Source organism: Daktulosphaira vitifoliae, unplaced genomic scaffold (genome assembly GCF_025091365.1).
Source record: "Daktulosphaira vitifoliae isolate Bord-2020 unplaced genomic scaffold, ASM2509136v1 Scaffold_1, whole genome shotgun sequence".
Classification (NCBI taxonomy): Eukaryota; Metazoa; Arthropoda; class Insecta; order Hemiptera; family Phylloxeridae; genus Daktulosphaira; species Daktulosphaira vitifoliae.
Window position 1 is genome coordinate 24332178 of NW_026099572.1, and position 19420 is coordinate 24351597.

At 23.7% G+C, this 19420-nt stretch overlaps 1 protein-coding gene across 3 annotated transcripts in view; it reads right to left on the reverse strand.

Annotated features, from left to right (window-relative positions):
- Positions 1–19420, reverse strand: part of LOC126894953 (5-hydroxytryptamine receptor 1-like) — a 136799-nt gene that overhangs the window by 69355 nt on the left and 48024 nt on the right. Inside the window, exon 2 of one of the 3 annotated variants that reach the window (XM_050666330.1) lies at positions 1813–1979. The exons of the other annotated variants lie outside the window; for them this stretch is intronic. The gene's annotated coding sequence lies outside the window, so the exon portion shown is untranslated. The remainder of the gene's footprint in view (positions 1–1812; positions 1980–19420) is intronic. 3 annotated transcript variants of the gene reach the window in all.

Below are 19420 nucleotides of genomic sequence, written 5' to 3' on the forward strand. Positions count from 1 at the left end.
TTATAATAAATTTTCAGTATTTTCTTTTAAATTTTGTTTAAAAAAATATCTTATGTATTTAATAACTGCGTGATAATGTTATTACACAAATCTTGTTTCAAAAATTTCACGGACTAAATATTGTAAGTTTAATTATTAAGATTAAAAAACGAAAAGTTGATTTAAGAAACAACGGTATTCTCATTCTTATTTATTAGCTATTTTAAGTTTTCAAAGTAATTGAAATTAGGTAAATACATATCCGAGTAACTTTTCAAGCCTCGAGCCAAGCCCAAAGCAATCCTAGAATCAATCAACAACACATTGAATTGTTTTCTAAAGCTTTCTATATTACTCGAGAAAAAGTTTTTATACTGAGTCATAGTTAAATATTTGAACATACACGTGAATTAATAATTAATAAGAACTTTTAAATTAAATAAACAAATTTTTTCAGATATAAAACTGAAACATAAGAACATAATATTTAGATATTAAATATTTTTTAATCAAACCAAACGTGGTTATTGTTTTGGATTTGTAATATTTAAAAAATATAGTAAACATAAATCAATAAATATGGTTCTATATGCTTTTACTTAGAAAGTTTCATGTTAAATTTTTACAACAATGAACGGCTATCAACCCTTTTGTTAACCCTACCGCATTCATCATTTTCATTTTTTATATTATTTATGAAAATGGTCAACAAAAGTAGCCAGCTAAACTCTGTCATTTTATAACGATCAAATATTTTGATTTGTAGACAATTTTTATTTCTATTTAGCACCATTTATATTTTTTTATTTAAAATTAAAATTAAAGTTATTTTTATTTTTTTTTAATTTCGACGTAATACTATGAAATATTTTTGTAACGAGTTTATAATTTTCCGTATGTAAATTTGGTAAGCTATAAATTTATATGAAATAAAAATATAAAAACTAATTTTTTTACGAAAATTGTATTTTTTATTAACTCTGATGACCGTTTTCACCATAAAAACAATATAAAGTCCGAATTATTTTTTTTTCCATAATTAAGTATATTACATAAACTATAATTTAAGATATATATAAAAGTGTGAGGTTTTTCGGAACATTTTCAAAAATTAAGTTAAAAAAGTTCTACTTTCTATATGCATTTTTAAATTTTAAACCCCTCCTGTATTAAGGGAAATGGTCCAATTAAAAAAATATATATGTCGCATAAAAGAAATATATAAATAGTACTTGTCTTAAAAAAATTACAATGAACCATACATTTTTCAAAAAGTTATAGATTTATAAAGTTAAAAATATAAAAACACATCATAGTAAAATTAAAAGTATAACTTTGTAAAATTATCTTTTTAAAATTTTTATTCTATCGACATCATTGTTTAATATTTAAAAGAAGAAAAAAACGTCACGTCATTTAAGTAGTTATATTTTTCATGCTAAGTATTTCATTATAATTGTAAAGTATTTTCATGGACTCGAGTACGTGTACAATACAAAATTGTTCAATCATGTAAAAAGTAAAAATTACTTACAAAAGAGAATATTAGAGGCTAATGGAAGTGCTTTGTCAAGATTATCTTAACTTTAATCTGTGTTGTTGAAAATGCTTTAGAGGTCTTTTAACTTTTATGGAGGTTGACCACCACAAACGTCAAGCTAATCAGTCTATTCTGTACATAACGTTATTATTAAAATTTAAAGCTAATAGTTTCTTTGATTTGGTATCAGCTGAACTTATTCACTATTTTATCGTTTTTAGTCATAAAAATTTTATTATATTAGAATCTTAATTGGAAAATTAAAGCATTAAAAACTGAAAAATGTTCGATACCTTTACTTGAATAAGCCACATAGTTTTGCTCTTAGATTTCTAATTTCACGTTGGTAGTTGTAAGCACAAATGCTTAGTTCCGGTACGACGTGTAGTAAGCCTTTTAATACACCTTAGTTCATGTAGTGTACAAACGTGCTTGAGTGTAGTTTCCGCGAAAAGCAAACCTAGCAAGTAAAACGCATTTTGTAGGATAAACTTTTAATTATTTTTCTGTAGACGTTTCCAAATATAAAGTTGCTACTGTGAATGTTTTATACTCAAACGAAAATTCTGAAAGTATTAATTCAAACTTATTATTTTGCAGTATTGTAGTTAAAATAAAACTATAAAACCTTTTCTATGAACTAACCATGAAAATGGCTATAATTTTATAACCGTATATAAAATAATAAGTTCTCATTTAATTTTCGAAAAATTAAATACCCCTAAAATATATCCTAAGAAATCATGTTTTGTTACAACAATCTTGATATTTAGTTTTGCCTGTAAAAATAAATAAATATAATAATATATGGTCTATAAAATAAATCAAATTTCAATTTGTATATTCTTATAAAAAAAATAATTATTTAATGAAGAAATGAATGGTATCATTCTTAAAAAATCACACTGTACAATAAAATATATTGTATTGTAAAAAAATTATTATATTATTATTATTAAATTATTAAATTATTATTATTATTATAATCATTTTTGAAGAAAATATTTTAGTATAAATTGTAGACAAATTTTCAATTTATCGAAAAAATACAATTTTATACAACTATACAATGTGGTCGGTATATCATAAACCACTCGAATACTCTTAAAATAAATACAATTTTGAAAAAAAAACTAGTTTATTTTGTTACACATATTTCTTGATTTATTAACTAATAATTAGCTTTATAGGATCATCCATTATTACGTATAGTGGTATCACATTTCGAGTGGTTTACGATAAACCGATCACGCTGTAGAATAAATTAAACAATTTATTTGTAATAGTAATTATAATATTCTAGTGTTCTTCGTGATTTATATTTTATAAGAAAGCTTAAATCGAAATTCAGCCACGAAAATCGTAATGGTATAATATCATTCCATTTTTTACTGAAAAAATAGCCAAATAAGTTTCTGATTTAAATTATTCTCAGGAGACTGTAGCAAAAGTATTTGATTTTGCTTGTTGTTAAAAAAAATTGACTTAGATATCCATAGTTTAAAATATGCAAACTTTTATAAATTGTAATAAAAAAAACACTTTGCTACCTATTAATTATGTTTTAAAAGCACATATTTGATGATCAATATTATGAAAACAAAACTTTTTTTTTTGTGGTTTTTCTTATTTATCTTTATTATTTCTATTTATTTTAAAAGTTTTATTCACTAGGGACAGTAAAAAAAATGGAGATTTCGATACACATGTATTAATCCTTAAATCATATAGTTGTATGTAGTCCAGTCACTCAGCGATACTTATATCAAAGAGCCGATAGTTATCCAACTACCAGTCTGGCAAAGGTCCAGTTGAAATTTACTCGTTACTACTTGTACGATGTATTATGTAGAACAAAACAAACACATTATAAATCATCAACGGTGACAATCGAGTAGTGGGTTAAGGATTTTTTAACTAATGATGCCAATTCAGAAATCATAACAATTTTTAAGTTAATTTTAGTCTAATATTTCATCACATACAATACTTTGTTTAACTACTTTGACGAAAGATAGATTGTAAAAAAAGCTGTTTGAGTTTTAAATTTTCATTCATTACACATTGGATTAGACTTTGATTTATATATGAATTGCTTACAAGCATTTTGAATGTTATGAAAATTTTTACAAAAAAAAATATTTCTTTCAGAACTGACTCGATTTGAAGATTGTAATTCTATCCCTATTTTAAGTTTTTAATGTGTTCTCATTATTGAAAAACTTTCAGTTTCGTCAACTATGAATTTTTATCAACGTTGAGTTAAATTAAGTGGCTTTGGTAAATAGATAAGGTCTTTCTATGCAACTAACATAACAGCGTATACACCTTACTCTTTTATGGCGATAAAATACATTGTGTAAATGAATAACTGAAAATTATTTCATGAAAGGTCTATTATATGAAAATAACCAACCTGAAACGCTAGAAGATTCTAAGTCTTACTTATATTTTTTTAAGAAAGTATAATAAGTAATATATCCTCAAGTATGCTTATGATAATATTAATGGCACATCAATTCAAATTCTCCCTTGATAAAATATTTAAATACTACACAACCAAATAACATTAAGTAACTGAAATTTCAAGTAGCCAATTATAATATTCAGTGATCTATTATCTGTGCCCTAATTATATTTTAGTGACGGTCAAGAATATCTAAAATGGTACTGCTACTGATTAATTAAGATAATTATCAAAGGAAATCCTTTCGCCGGAAAACTAGCAAAATTAAGCATGACACGCAGACGTCAAAATTAAATCACATATTTTGGGTTAGCGTACGGTTCCGTTTTCTATCGTAAGCACAAGGAAAATAACTACTTTTACCTACCATAATTTTCAAAGTTTAAAGAGTTAAGGATAAAAGATAAATCACTTAAGCCTACAACTTATACACAGAAATTCACGTTTAACAAATAGCTTTTTAACCAGTACAAAAGCTTCAAAAAGCTACCAGTACAAAATGGGAACCAGATTTTTTTTATGGATTTAAAACATTGAAGCTATTTTATCTTCATACGAGAATTATATACATTACAATAACAACCAAAGCACCTCAACATACTTAAGTGCAGCGTTTGATAAACTTTAAAATGGTTTTAACATTTTTGAGTGGCAACGCTTAAAAATAAAAAATATGCATGTTATGCTATCTAGATTTTAGTTATATACATAGTTAGTGCTTGCTGTTTCTGGCGGATTTTCAGGTATAAAAGCAACAGTTTGTTTTGAAAACAAAGTACTCTCACACCCTCTAAACGTCTCTCTCTTGACTCAAAAACAGTTTTTTCTGATGTCCTGTTTATTTATTTCGTTTTTTTTCGCACATATAAAATTAATACAAACAATTTTATTCCGAAATAACTATATTAAATCCTAACTCATTATTATTTAACCAAATGATATTTTTAAAAAAATCTAAATCATAAAGTTTTCTACGTATAAACATAAAAATCATTTAGAAATTAATAAATTTTGCATCAAGGATTATGTTATATTAAATATTTAAATACTCATCTAAATATTTAATTTTAGCATATTAGTTATTAATTGACTTGTTCGATTTATATCCTTTCGTAAAAATACTATTGTAATTCTTATACAATTTCCTACTTTTTTAAGCTTCAACAGCTAAAATTGTTAGCTAAACACATTGTTAAAAATTTACGAGAAAATATTTAACCTTAAAAAAAGTACAACTCAATTATTTAAATATTATAATAAGTTTATGGAGTGCAGTATGAATAAAATACTGGAACCAATATAATTATTAAATAAGAATAATAAGGTTACTATTTTGTAGTTTAATATAAACAGACATCATATAAAAATACGTTTTTATTTAAAATTACTATTGTGCTCTTCTATAAAAGATATTTGTTGTTGTTAAAATAGAGTTGATTTCGTAAACGAACCTTATCAAGTGATAAAATATATATGAATAATCAACATTGACAGATTCTGTATATTTTATGTATTTGTATACCCATAAATACACAATTTTGATTTTGATTCATAATAGAAAGGCATTTAATTAAAATTTTTCAATGGATTTATTCTATTACTTCAAAGTATAAAATTGTTCTTATTTCAACTTAATTAAATAATTTACTTGAAATGAACCGTAAATATTTCATTGTATCACATACTCGTGATAGATTAGTTAAATTGTTTTAACAATATTCTGAAAGTTTAGTTATTTAAGTTTCTTAAAAATGATAATATCGTAACAATGTTGATACATAATATCAGATTATATGCCACCAAAAGCTGATTATCATAAAACAACAACAATTTTTGAAATAATTTTAAAAATTAAAGGAATTGTAGATGATAAAGTTTTTAAGTTATTTGTTTTCTAAGTGTAGAAGAAAACGGAGCAAGTTGACGTTTGATCTTCTCGGTTTTAAAAAATATAGTAATGTTTATAAAATTGTTTTTAAATATATCAACCTATAACAAATTTTTTGAAAATAATTTAAATGAACATACATTTTTGTTTTAAATCGCACTTATACCTTTTCACAAGAAATATGTAATAATGTTTTACGTTGTAAGTAAAGGCGTCATTTCAGATTTTATCAAAGTGGAGCAAATATTAATTTACATTTCGTTCTATCATTTTGCAGAACCGCTCATGGTTAATTTTCTAACGACTTGCATTTACTATGCATAATATAAATATTGCTATGACAGAACATTTCAAAATAAATTTGGACAATAATAAATAAAGAATTTTCTATGATAGAACTTTTAGAATTATAAAGAAAATTATACAAATAATGCATTAATTGTATAAGAATATTCAGTGAAAACTCTATTCACTATTGTTGTTAAAAGCAGAACCAAAGACATGAAATAACAAAATTTTCATTTTAAACGTAGTTTATGAATTACACATAAACAATTTTAGGATATAATGTTAGTACATAGGTAATCATAATGACAGATAGAGAGAGACTATTAAACTGGGAATTCCTTTATATTATAAATAATAAATAATAAAATATGAAATTAAAATTTTTTTTTTTTATTGAATAAAATATATTTTTGCTTCATTTCATAGATTACTATAAATTAGCTTTTACGAGAAATGGGTTTGCTTAAAATATGGCAAGAGTTTGATCGATTTCAATCTTCACTAAAATTACACTGGGACAAATTTCTAGGTTGTTACCCCCAAATGATGTTCCTGTGCGTCAAATTTTTATTTAAGCGCGAATTAGAAATAAAATTTGTTTTATTGCAACAGTAAGAAAATTATCTCTATGTATTTGGTAGTTTAAGTATTATTCAATTTAGGGTAGAACTAGAGGAATTTTTGAGTAAAAATGAAATGAAGAAAGTTGATTTCTTAGTCATATATATAAACTAATTTAATATATAGAGTTAATATATTATAATTAATATACAGGGTAATTTTTTTATCATAACCTACTAAATTACTTACAGAATAAATATATTTAAACATTTTTTTTTTTTTTGGTTATCTTTAGTTAACACATATTTTTAATTTAATAAAATGTTTGAGTTTTTAATTTAATAGTCAATGGCATTTGAATTTTAATATAACTTTATTCGTTTATTAGATATCAGAATTTAAAGTTTCAAATTTTTGAGTTAATACAGTAGCGCTCAAAAGTATTTTGACAATTAGTTTAGACCACTAAATGGCATGGACCTGCAAGACAGTAAGTAGCCGACCATTTTCTAGTGAAGAGTGCAGCAATCTGCAGCTGTTATCCTTTGGAAAAGAAGCTGACAACGTAGGCATAAGTAAAAAAGTCTGTTTTTTTCAAAATACAGCGCTCAAAAGTATTTTGACAGGTGTATTTGTTAGAGCTAACACCTATTTTATTTTGTGATTACTTTGTTTTGGTATTTAGTCACCGTTTTTATACATTGCATGGACCCTTCTAACCAAAATGCCGAAGGTTAAAAAGTATTCTACTGATCTAAAAGAGGCGGTTAATGCAGCATTAAAAAGTGGCCGTTCACAAGCTAGTGTTTCAAGAGATTTTGGACTATTTAGACAGATTGTCAGTGTATGGAACCAACAATTTCCATCCCATACATTAGTAAAGAATGCTCAAAGATCAAAAAGGCCACGAAAAACAACCGAGAGAGTCGATAGGGACATTCGACGGAGATCAGTTGCAAATCCCGCCTTACAGCTGTAGACATTACTCGCGATATAAACATTTCACACGGTGTTAATTTTCATGTATCAACAGTAAAACGTCGCTTGAACCACTTGGGTTTNTATTTTTGTTGATTCTATTTTTGTCAAAATACTATTGAGCGCGGTAAACTCCTATAAAGCTAATTTCCAATATTTATACTAACGTTTTAGTACATTTTTTTATTTCTTCTTGCTTTTTTTACGTTTAATCACAATTCAGAGTCATAAGATTTATTGCTCCTGTTCAGATTTTTTTTAAATCGCCATTAACGTGTTTGTCAAAATACTTTTGAGCGCTACTGTATACATGTATAATACACAAGGTATTCCAAATACAGGTAGCTAATTGGTTTTTAAAATCAATATTGACAGGTACACAGCATTGTTCTTATCAATGGTAGTAAGGCACATTGTTGTGAGTTCATAAATACACTAACTGACTATATAAAAATTATATCTATTGATAGTCATAATTGATAATAAACAATCCGTGACTGTGACAGCGATGTCATAAATTAATTAATTCATTTCAACGTTTTTAAGTTATTTTTCTTAAAAACAAAATTAAAACGCCGAAGGGCTAATTTCATGCTAGTTAATGGTTATAAAATTTATACCATTATATTCTTATTTTAACAAACACTTACCTGAGTAGCCATTTTTAAATAATAATAAAGGCCACTACAAAATTGATGACACTATCATAAGGATACATGCGCCAGTTTCAAAATTTATTATAGGTCTAATGGTGCTTTCGAAACCTGACCAACAAAAAAAAAACATATTTACGACACAATGAAAGATTTTACAGCAACGGAAGTTACTAAAAGGATTAGACGTATAACTCTCACGAGATACTCGTTGTAAAAAGTAAATTTCAAAAATATTATCCGAGTATCTTATAATAATTAGTTATCGTTAAATTGACAGTATTATATAATTATAGCTTCTTTTTTTATTATACAGCTAAAAGTATATTAATTAAATTTGATTGTATTAAATACAATATTTAACATAAAATATCAATGGTTTTCATTCTAACGATTTTACTGGTGACATACGAAGCTATAAAATTTTACTTATACATTTTTCATTTTTTTATACTCTATTTGATGTTCCTTATATTTTAATAATTTGTTAAAAGTCGCCAATTATACCTGACTAATGGAAAATTACTAAAAAATAATTTCATCGTTTTCATGGTAATACTTCAAAGTTAAAAATTCGAAATAATACAAATTTTTAGTGATTTTTCTGTAAATTTTTTTTGATAGTAACAAGATAGCATAAAAACTCATTTTATACAGAATGATTTATTAAGCATACTACCCACCATTTTTCGTTAAGTAATGATTTTTTCATAAAATGTACAGATAGAAACACATCTACATTGCACACACTGTTATAACTATATATTATAAAAAATCAAAAAATAATAATAGAATACTGGTTATCAACCTGTCAACATTTTATTTAGATATATTTACATTAAATAGTAAAAATATAATAACAGTTTTCTATTTAACTTTTAAAAGTTAAAATACCTTTATTAATAATTTTTTTTACAATTAACTTAACATTGATAATGTTTTATAAAAATTAATTAAATTTTAATCAATTCAGTTTTATGAAAAATCATTATTTAAACAAAAATTGGGGAGTGTGGTATGTTGAATTAATAACTCTGTACATTCTTATTCTTTGCTACAATAATGATATATTATTTCCTTTCTTCAAATGTCTACTATCCGACTTACGCGATTTTTTCACAGAAATGGATTTTTTTTTAGCCTAATTTTACTAACACTAAAAAAATTCACAATATATAAAATTTAAAATATTTTAAACAATAATTGAGAAATATGTACTGTCAACCAAGTTGCATTATTATAATTATATTATAATGAAAAATACACCTTATCTAAACAAATGATTTTGGTTTCCATTATTTTGTTATATAAATACTCTATATTTTTTATGAACGCATTTTAAATTTATCAGGCTTTTTTTCGTACATATTTCAAAGATCAAAAATGAGAGCTCACTTCTCAATAATGTAATTAAATAAACAAAAAATGCATACACTAAATATTATTGTGATATAAATATTAGTATAACATACTTGAATCTAAATAAACTAAATTAGGTATTTATTTAAAAGGCATAAAAACATTCTCTACTTGACGTACCTAAACCATAACTTATTCTACGCCGACAATTTAGAAATTATTCTATACCCTGTTCAATTCGAAGATACTAGTTGGTTAGCGTACTAAACCGCAAATTTAATTAAAACGTCATGGCAAGGATGTAATAATCCAGCACAACCGGACAGAAATGGTTGAAGCATTCTCTACTTTTTTCTCTTCCTTTATTAGATTTTAAGATATAATAATTTAGCTAAAAATAAAATACAAAAGCCGATTTTTAAAAATTTTATCGCCTAATCGTGTAGTCTTTAATATCAATGACTAAAAAATTATTCAATTATTTAAATAATTTTTTGCCAATTATTTCTACTGAAATTTAATTTACAAACTTAAGCAGTATACTAAAGTATTTATTGTCAATTAAATATTACAAAACTAATAGTAACTTTAATTACTTACTAACAAATTATATATATTAATATCTTCTTCGTTTCTTACCTGAAATAAATAAAAAAGATTATGAAAATTTTTTCAAATCATTATTACACAGTAATATCGGAAATTGTGTGGGTTTTACCACCTTTTTTACTCGTGAAAATTATAGAAACTTTGTCAAAGTAAAAGTATTATTATCCTAAAATGAATACATTGTCGACAAAAAAATATTAAATCGGGAAAATTTTAAAAACAAATTTTACCTGAACTAATCGTACGTTTCACTAAAAATAACTTCTATAAAACAATTATACGCAATTCAATGTCATTTATGAATACGCATGTGAAATTTCAAGTTTATAGAGTATTTAATATGACAGTATGGACATAATTAATATAAACTTATAAGAAACATTCAACAAGTTTACAAACAAACTATAATTGTAACTATATCTTATAAACGTTTATACAAAGATTTTTACAAACTGCAGTCCAACATTTACAAGTTTACTAATAAAAACAAAATTGTTTTACAGCTTCAGTTTTCTAAAATATCATCTAAAACATTTCTCATTATCATTCTATTGTACGATAAAACGAATACAATAATTTTCTTTTTACAACTTTAAACAAGGACTATTACATTGTAACAATGTCTATACGATAATAGCTTTCACTAGTATTGTAAGTAAAGATTCGAATAAATTCTTAAGTTATATTATAGATAATACACAAATATTAACCGTTTATTTTTTTAACAATTATTAATCGTCTATATTATATATAATTATTATAACATTGAAATTTGATTCAATAATGACAAAAATTCGAATAAAATGAAATAGCTAGTCATAAAATTAAGTATTAAGGAAGTTAGTAATAGTATAAAAGCTAAAATCCTAATTATATTCATGATGTATTACTAAAATGTAGACCATTTTTGTAGCATATTTAAAAACTCTAAAATGAATGAAAATCGACATAAAAGAATTAATAGAGATCCCAAGTGGTCACTAATTAAATAATTTCTGAATTATATTAAAAAAGGAATTATATTTTTAACACCTCAGACTAAATAAAATCTCATTAAAAAAGATATCTATAAAATTAAAATAATTGATTAGTGTCAATTTCATATGTGACAGAAAATTTTCAATAAATAACAAAAAAATTTTTGTTACTTTAATTTTTATAACTAATCCTTTATATCAATCATATAAACTCTTGCTGATCAAATGGAAAAAATAATTTTACAATTATTAATTTCACCAATTAAAATTTTATCGGCGCTAACTCTGACTCATTAATGTTATTAAAATACTTAAACACAAATGTTAACACACATACAGTTTGAACATAACAAGAAGGTAACTTAGAGAATTTTCTTAAGTAAACATCGTTGATGATACTTGACAGAATTGCTACGAAATATTATTTGTATTATAATTTCAACTACTGAAATAGTCTTTTGAAGAGATTTAATAACTAAAGATTCTTAAGTTAACATTTTTTTATCTAATTGACTAATTTTTTTTTTCTCTCAATTATACAATATGCTAAGAGTACAATGCAAGTTAATGCACGTTTTAACAAAGTACAAACATTAGTTACTGGTTCTCTAGGAAGGGGCTAAAGTTTTTGTAACAAACTGTAGTAAAACAGAGAAATTATAAGTGATGGTAATCTAAGTCCCTCGGCAAATAGTTGTGCACCAAACACAAATCCCCTTCCAATCCTTTAAAGCCTCCTCCCAAAGATCCCTTAAGCCAAGACAAATGAAGTTTGGTGTAGACTACCAATATAAGAACATTAGACATTCATAAATAAATATCTGTATAATTATTTCAGTAGGTTCGCATTAATAAACTTTAAAAGTTTAATTTTTAGGTAAATCAAAAACTAAACAGTAGTTAAATTTGTATTAAAATACATAATATAAAAAGTCAATTAGCAACCATTAAAGATCTTAAAATCAAGTATTACATTAAACACAAATGATTTTTAAGGTTCAATAAGTACCTTCTAAAAAATATATTGTCTTTTAATGTATAGTGTGTAATTGTATAATTTTCATAGATTTTTTTTCAAATAATTTATTGGAAGAACAGTATTTAAGCTACATAGTATATTCAATACTATGAAATGCAAGAAATTTACTCTTATGATTATATACTTATTAAGTTGACATAAAAATAAATATTAAACTGAATAATTTTATTTGCTTGAAGTGATTTTAATACTAAGATAAGTTCATAAGCTTTTCAAAATTATTATAACATATATTTAAAACAGAAATTAACAATTTTTAAAGTATTATAAACAACTTTTTAAGTATTGTTTAGAGAAATTTAATTGGGTGATCACTTATCACTCTAACTACAAGCTTTTAATAATAAGCCTATTCTATGACGATTCGGCAATAGTAAAACTTTAGTGAAACTTTCTCGGAGACAGTTATACATTACTAATAGGCGTAAATCTCATTAAATTAAAACTCCATGAAGTCATTGAAACATGACAGTAGAATAATTTATTTAAATAAAATCACACAATTTGTAACTTAAACTTTAATTAGCGAAATTAAGCTACAATAAAAGTTAATTTCTAATAAGTTTTAATCAATGAAAAATATTTTACTAACAACTTGAAAATTAATATTAAAATTCTAATTATGAGTCGGTCAAAGAATTTCAATTTAAAATATTTTCTTTTGAAAATTTATATGTAAGAATTTTTTACTTTAGTGATTACTATTAAGTTAGATAGAAACCGTATTTTCTCAAATATTATTAAAAGTATTGAGTATAAGTTACAGTTAAGGAGAAAAAAACCACCAATTTCATAATTACACATTGATAATACCTATTTAAAATTTGATGCAAACAAAAATATGTTAACTACGTGCTTAACTTTATTTCATTAAAAGTATGAAATTACCATATATTATAATATAGAAATTATAAAGGAGAAATATGTAGAATAAAGGTAAACTGTTTGAAGAAGACAAAATAATCAATATAGCATATTGATTTAGTATAAAATATTATATATTTTTAATGTTTTATGACTTTATTGTTTAGTGATCGTAAAATGTTGCAAAACGCATTACCTCTTGTATACCTTCGTCTATACCTATAATATAAACCACGTTCTAATAAATGACTTTTATTTAAAAAAAATTATAATTAGAAAATATCATATTAACTTTAATAATTAAATAATAGTATTATTTATCATATATTGAATGCCAATTACGATGACATAAATATTCTCATAAAAACTAAATTTACAAAAATAAATTATTTAGCTACAAAATCACACGAATATTAAATTATAAAAGTTAAATTAAATAAATGTTAATTAATAATTACCATAATGAATGGTGTTAAATTAATTCAACTCTACTCTTACTATATATATATTTATAAAAAATTATAAGTTGGCCATAACCTTTTTTGATAATAAATTGAATTTTGTCATACATGACAATATAATATATATATATATACAATATTATTTTATTTTTAAATTTTTATTCTTTTATATATTTTTATTTTATATTTTATATTTTTCACTGTATACAAGTTTTCTTTCTAATATAATTTTTAACAATTATAGTATTATAGGTAACTTTAAGAGACGTTTTGTCACGTCATTAATCGTTTAATGATTTTTTCTAATTCAATAATTGAAGTAATTAATGACTTTAATTATCAAGTAAACTGGCAAATACATGTATGCTTACTAAAAACTGCTACTGACAATGTATCAGCATTTAAGTGAACCGTAACAGTTAAAAGAAACAAAATGAATTTAAATTCACCCTTTAACTTGATAAATGTTCTTAAGAGTTATAAAGATGAAAAATTTACAATGGTAGTTAAATATTTTAGTATAACCATTTTCAAAATATAGGTACCTACTAAACGCTTATTTTGAAGTTTTAATTAATTTTAAATATATTTGATTTACAATTATATTTGAATAACAATTTAATTTGATAAACAAATTTTTGTTTCCTTTTAAAGTTTCGGTAAAGTGAAAATTATAGATTATTTAGTAGTTCGTTATTATAATAAATATTGTTTTAATACTGTTAAATAGTTTGTTTTATTTCTGATTTATACTAACTAAAAATATTTATGAATTTTATCTAAATAATTTAGTTTAAATATTTATTTTAATGACTAAAATTTAGTGTATAAAAGTTTTTATATAATATTCTAAATCAAAATTAAATTGTTGAAATTTCAAGATAAAAGTATATACAATAAGTATTTTTTAAATGAAACACTGATCAACTTTATCGCAAATTAGAAATTAAATTTATAAAATCAAATTGTTGCCTAAATAAAAATAATAATAAGAACAATAATAACGAAATTTTTTATGACGTTATCTTTTTTACAACTGTAGTAAAAAATTATAACATAATCCGACCACTCTTTTCATCTTAAATAAAATACTTATTTTTCCTATTTTTATAATTGTTAAATAATATGGAAATTTATTATATTTTAAAAATAATATACTGAAATATTATTTGATTTTTAGTATTACAAATATGTTATTATCTCTTTGTCATGGTTGACCTACTTAATCTTTGGAAACGATGCAATTTTATACCGAATATGCATAATATTCAGTTAAGTCTATTGTCGTTATTGTGTTGTCGCCAATTTTGCATAACACAGGTAATAGTACACTTATGAATCCAAGCAATATAAATTATTCTTTTACTTCAATATAATCAATAACATATAATAAATATTATATATTTTCTAGTAAATACCATATATATATATATATATACACACTTTTTGCTAGGTAACCTTACCGACGAACACGTTGAAATGTATAATTTTTAGTTTTCTTTTAATAACTGCATTTAATTTAATTCAAAATTTCTTCATTTAATAACATGTTTATTACAATGTTTATTTTAAGAACAATTTCTACTAACTCCATTTAAATTTAAATGAACGCTATTGGCCATTTTTCAATTAAAATATGTGAATTTAAGAATAACAATAGAACTATTATATATAAACAATTTCTGAATGGATAAACAACTACTTGTGAGAAAATAATTTTTAAACTACTTTATTATCTTAACTTTCATTAAGTCGAAAGATAAACGGACAAAATAATAATAAATAACTTATTAAAATTTTAAATATGAAATAACATATAAAAAAAAAATAACTAAAATATTTTGTTAAAAAGGCACTTGAAATATTGACTTGAGCTTTAATTAAGCTATTTTGGCTTAGCCGGATTTTAATTTTAAGACACGAAAAGTGCTAGACACCATAAAATAAATAAGCAAATATTTTTTTATTCAAACTTTGTTTGTTTTTGTAGGACACAAAAGAAATAATACAAGTGTTTACTTATTTTTTATACTGAAAATACTAAGTGGTGTTAACAAAGTGATAAACAAACTTTACAATATTTAAAGATTTTTTTTTTACAAATTTCTATAAATGTTCGAGAAATTCGCATTTTATTTGTTTACTATACTAAAAAGTATGTTATATTGACCTTAATAACATAATTCATAAATAATTTTCACTGAAAATTAAATTGAAAGAATATATAGATGAAATTGACATAGTTTGTTGATATTATACTGTTTAGGTCTATCAATTGCACTTGAAACCACTCAAAGTTTATTATACAGTAAATACAAGTTCTAATAGTAAAAAAATGTCCTTACTTATAACCTTTTCCAGTTATTTTACTCCAAATACGATTCAATATCGCTGAGTAATCGAACAGCTTCTCGAAAATCTTTTAACGTAGGTATACAAAATAACATCACTACAACCAAAAGACTTATAACGATTTTTGTTTAAAAAAATCGAAACACTACTTGACAATGAATCTCACACTAGTGAAAAAAGAGTATTAACTCAAATAAAAGAATGGATACTATATTGTTAAGTCATCTTTTACTATAATAAAATTGTCTGCAACTTATAGTACGGACAACAATGATATGAAATTAAATGCAGTTCTTGATTTTTTTTAATAGTATTAAAAGTTTTATACAAATAAAAACTATCTTCCACGCGTCTAGACAAACTATTACATCTTCATACTTTTATTTTATAGCATAAAATATTCAAAACTCTTTACCTACATTGTCAACCTTCTAGACAACGCGTTATCTAACACAAATTATAGATATTTATTTTAGCGTCCACCTCGATCATCAACTTTGTACCAGTAGACTCCTTAGTAGTTTAGTTAATGCCCATGTAATACGTGTTTTTGTAGCGCATGATTTTACCTTATCATGATAAGTAAAGTAATAGATTTGATTTAGAAGAAAAATTTTATTATATAAAGTTATACAAATATTCAAATATAATTAAAAACATTTTTTATATATATATATTGTACCCAACAATAACGCGAAAATTATGGTATTAAAATAATTGTATAACGAAAATAAAACATTTTTCATTGTTATTTCGATCTAATGTTATAAAAATCTTAGATCTGTTAAGTAACTCTTGAAATAGCTGCAAGGTTTACACATTGTATGTTTTTTTTTAACTCCTTTAATACTAGCCTACAGTATTATATCCAAAAAGAAAGTCATACTGTATTAAATGATACGAAAATTCCCATGATATTTTTAACATGGAAATTATAAAATAACATATGTATGTGATCAATTAATAATATTTTAGAATATTTTCAATTTTTGCAAAGGAAAATATTGTTTCATTTATAAAGCTCTACAATAATTTGTAGTTAAATAATTTTTTTTTATCCCTTCAGTGATAAAAAAACTAAATTAAATTCTCTTTAATGGACCACTATATTTAATTATTTAGTTTAATGATAAGATAGAAAAAAATGTCTAAACATTTTTGTTCTTATTATTTTTTTATCCGATCAACCATTTTAATATTACTTAAAGATTTGAATTTAAAATATAAATTCATTATCAATTAGTTTTTTATAATACCGTAGGTAACAGTAGTCTACTTCAATGGGTCATAAATTAAAAACGGTATTTATTATGGCAGTCTTAGGTAAATGACAGATTTGATTACAAAAGTTGTCAATAAATACTTATTTATGTGACAACATCATAAAGATATGACAGCAAAAAGTGTTTTCTACACATTAAATGAGTTAATGCTTTGTAGCTAATAATTTAATAAATCATTCTGTCTTATGAAAGTGAAAGATTTGTCAATAAAAACTGTTTTTGTGATAATGACTAATTTCAAAAAAAAAAGTAATAATATTTTTGTTTTTTTACACATCAAAGCCTTTATACCCCAATTTGTCTTAAACTACTCTATCTTTTATCATTAAGCAGAGACACTCATCTATTTTTATCAGTTTTCGATAATTGTATAGGATTGTATAGATGAGTGTAAAAGAAATTTTTAACGTTCTCTAGGAAATATAATATAAAGTATTAAATATTAATAAAACTAAATTAATATTAGTTTTTTAAACATGAAAAAGAAGTACATTAGTAGTTTTACATTAATTTTTGTAATAATATAAATTTCTAAACAAATTAATAACAAAAAATAAAAACAATGAATTATTAATAATATTAAAGTAAAACTTCTTATTATAATATAAAGTGTAATTATTTGGTATAAAAAGTCTAAAGCCACATCAGATGGTTGTTGATAAACATCTTATCAATAACTAGCAAAAATCTGCTAACCAGCTCAAAACCATTTTACCGAAAATCTCCTTTCAATTTGATCGATATCTTTATGGAATGTTTCCCTGTATTCATCAATGCATCTGAATTAGGACAAAATATGAAGTCTTCCTGTTACAAAGTATAATTTCAGGGTTAACTGTTTGGTCCTAAATAATAAGAGATTTATACGCCTTTTTCTATGGGATTCCACTTACACTCAAAGTCGAAATTCAAGACATTATGCTTTACTCTTGGTTAATTTCAAGCCACAAATGAGATCATTCAATTCCACCAGAGTAATAATGTGAGATACAAGTTGAATAGTATACAAAATAGTATGCTTAGTATACTGATTAATTGCAATTCTTAAGTAATGATAATCTAACTAAGAATTTAAGTACAAGAAATGTCGAGGAAACGAAAAATAACTAAGTGCATTTTTACTGGTTTTAAGAATTATATATTTTAATATTAGGTTTAATTTACCAAAAAATAAAAAAAAAAAATTAGAAATTAATGTACACATGTAGTTAAAAAATTGTATATTTCAAAAAAATTATATTGAATATTTTTATCCTAAGTATAATACAACATTAGTAATTGATAAAAAATGACTGCATTTTTGAGCATTTTAAAAATGCGAGTAATTGAGAAAAAATCATACCTATTTTATAAAATTATTTGATTAATTTAGCCTTAACTCAACAATTATTTATTTGTAACACAATTTAGTTAATATAATATACTGTCGAATCGAAAATTAAAACTTGATTAAATTGATCTCATGCAATATTTTTCTAAGTAGAATAAAAAATGAGTAACTGTCAAAAGATCTTACATTTTAAAATCAGGAAAATCTTTGATTTAGTCTAGTATTATCTCAACAAAGACGAAATTAGTATGCAATTAATATTCGCTATTCAAAAAAATAAAATCATCTTCAAATTAGATCTCTTGTAGTTTTACGACAGTGTGATATTACACACACAAGTAGTATAATTTTGATATAAAGTATCAAAAATTCGTACACATATATGACACTTTAATTACAATTTATCAATATTCACATTTCACACATGCGTCACGAAATATGCTAGATACGCAAAAGAACGGCATAAATAATTTTAAAATAATGGAAAACATATATTTTCCAAAAGATACAATCGTTAAAAAAAACGTATACTTTTGGGGTTTTAATTAAAAAAAAAAATTGTAATTAAAATACGCCCTTGTAAAGATGTATAATTTTGGCATGTTTAATTTGACATATTGATCATCTCTCTCTGTGACCACCCATCCTTCAGAATTTTTGCTCTCCCGACACATGTTTTGTTCCAAAAAGGGAACTTGAGCGCCCTCTTAAAGATTTAATATAGCATAATGTAGATTCTTTAATGCAGAGTATTATATTATTTCATTTATTTTTTCTTGTGTTTCTAGAATT